This window comes from Eptesicus fuscus, chromosome 2 (assembly GCF_027574615.1).
Source record: "Eptesicus fuscus isolate TK198812 chromosome 2, DD_ASM_mEF_20220401, whole genome shotgun sequence".
Classification (NCBI taxonomy): domain Eukaryota; kingdom Metazoa; phylum Chordata; class Mammalia; order Chiroptera; family Vespertilionidae; genus Eptesicus; species Eptesicus fuscus.
In genome coordinates, this window is record NC_072474.1 from 28,741,646 (window position 1) to 28,744,496 (window position 2,851).

General features: G+C 38.0%; 1 pseudogene; it reads left to right on the forward strand.

The window, feature by feature from the left end:
- Positions 1-708: 708 nt before the first annotated feature.
- LOC129150675 (zinc finger BED domain-containing protein 5-like) lies at positions 709-2,522 on the forward strand (annotated as a pseudogene).
- The last annotated feature ends 329 nt before the right edge of the window (positions 2,523-2,851 follow it).

Genomic DNA, 2,851 nt, shown 5'->3' on the forward strand with positions numbered 1-2,851 from the left:
ATAAACCAACCATCTGACAGTTGGTATGGTAGAGACTGCCAGCAATTCACCAAAATCCTTCTTTCCTTCTTCTTGGGCAACTGAACAGAATACATTCCTCAGCCTCCTGTAGCCAAGTCTGGTTATGTAATGAAGTTCTTTCCTAGAAGTGATGTTTAGCACCTCTGCCTTGTTTGTTTAACTGGGAACCCTGGTTTTTCTTCTTTTCTGCTGGCTGGAATGCTGTGACCAGAGTAACCTTGGAAGCTGGGTGTTGACAATGGCAGCACTGTGCTCCACCTGGGTTCCTGAATGCCTGGAGCACAGCGACCTATAACCCAAAACATGTACCTCAAATTGCTATGTAAGAAAGCAGTAAGCTTTCTTGTACATTAAGCCACATTATTGTTGGCTCTTTTGTTACAACAGCTTAGCTTACCCTAACAGTATAATTGGCCTCGTTGGACAGATCAAACACCACATGTTCCTGTATCAGTGATTTCCCATGGGGCAGCAATTCTCAAATCACATAAGAACAACCGTCATAATATAATAGCTTCCATCTAACTCTTCATAAATAGCAACAGGTATGTAAAAAAACAACACAGAGAATGGTAAATCATAGGAAACTTTAATGAACTGTGTTGACTGAACTATGCCATGTATCATCTTTTGTATTATTAAAGCTATTGTTATATATTATTTTCATTAGCAAACCATTCCATGACAATGGATCCTGTAGAGAAGAATGTTAAGAAAAGAAAATATAGTGAGGATTTTTTACAGTATGGTTTTACCTCAATAATTACAGCAGGAATTGAGAAACCGCAATGTGTTAATTGTTGTGAAGTTCTATCAGCTGAATCTATGAAGCCAAACAAACTAAAATGCCATTTTGATAGCAAGCATCCGAGCTTTGCCGGCAAGGATACCAACTATTTTAGAAGCAAAGCTGATGGACTCAAGGAAGCCAGACTTGACACTGGTGGCAAGTACCACAAACAAAACGTAGCAGCCGTTGAGGCTTCATATTTGGTGGCACTCAGAATCGCCAGAGCTCTGAAACCTCACACCATTGCTGAGGATTTACTGTTGCCAGCGGCCAAAGACATTGTTCGAGTTATGATTGGAGACGAATTTGTTACGAAATTGAGTGCAATTTTCTTATCTAACGACACTGTCCACAGAAGAATAGATGACATGTCTGCTGATATTCTTGATCAGGTAATCCAGGAAATTAAATCTGCTCCACTTCCAATATTTAGTATCCAGCTTGATGAATCTACAGACGTTGCAAACTGTTCACAGTTACTGGTTTACGTGAGGTATATTAATGATGGCGACTTTAAAGATGAGTTTCTTTTTTGCAAATCTCTTGAAACGACAACTACTGCACGTGATGTATTTGACACAGTTGGTTCATTTTTGAAAGAGCATAAGATCTCTTGGGAAAAGGTTTGTGGTGTTTGCACAGATGGTACTCCAGCTATGCTAGGATGTCGATCTGGATTTCAACGTTTGGTGCTGAATGAGTCACCAAAAGTCATCAGAACTCACTGTATAATTCATTGGCAAATATTAGCAACAAAGACGCTGCCACAAGAGTTACAAGAAGTTATGAAAAGCGTTATAAGTTCTGTCAATTTTGTAAAGGCAAGCACTTTAAACAGTCGACTGTTTTCGCAACTGTGCAACGAGTTGGATGCGCCGAACAATGCTCTGCTATTTCACACTGAAGTGAGATGGTTGTCAAGAGGAAAAGTTTTAAAACGTGTTTTTGAGCTTCGTGATGGACTCAAAACTTTTTTTTAATCAGAAAGCAAGACCATAGTTCGAAGCACTTTTCAGCAATAAAAATGAACTGCAGAAAATAGCTTACTTGGTTGCCATCTTTGCCATCTTGAATGAGTTAAATTTATCACTGCAAGGACCAAATGCAACATGCCTCGATTTGTCTGAAAAGATCCAATCATTGCAAATGAAACTTCAGCTTTGGCAAAAAAAATTGGATGAAAATAAAATTTACATGTTGCCTACCTTATCTGCTTTCTTTGAGGAACATGACATTGAACCAGACAAAAGAATTACGATGATGATTTTCTGTGAAAGAACACTTGCACATGCTTGCAGACGAAATTTCATCATACTTTCCAAATCTACCTGACACCCCATTTGCACTTGCCAGAAGCCCATTCACAGTCAAAGATGAAGATATTCCTGAGACAGCACAAGAGAAGTTCCTCGAACTTATTAACAGCGATGCAGCGAGAACTGATTTCTCTACAATGCCAGTTACAAAATTCTGGATCAAGTGTTTGCAGTCATATCCAAAATTCTGGATCAAGTGTTTGCAGTCATATCCTACTTCTTCTTCCATTTCCAACAACATATCTTTGTGAAACAGGGTTTTTCAGCTTGTTGGTTATCAAGTCTAAATACAGAAGTAGACTTGTTGTGGAAGATGATCTTCGTTGTGCTCTTGCAAAGACTGCCTGAGAATTTCTGATCTGGTGAGAAAGAAGCAATCTCAACCTTCGCACTGACGTTGGCTTTTTACGCATACTGTCGCAAAATGTAGCAATGTAGTTTACTGTTGTTATATTAAGACTGTTACCCATGCTACACCACGCTTCAGGACAAAATTTCATTTATTTGTAATTAGAAATAAATATTTCACAATATATAATTACATATTGTTTTTGTGATTAATCACTAGGCTTTAATTATGTTCAATTTGTAACAATGAAAATACATCCTGCATATCAGATATTTACATTACGATTCATAACAGTAGCAAAATTACAGTTATGAAGTAGCAACGAAAATAATTTTATGGTTGGGGGTCACCACAACATGAGGAACTGTATTCAAA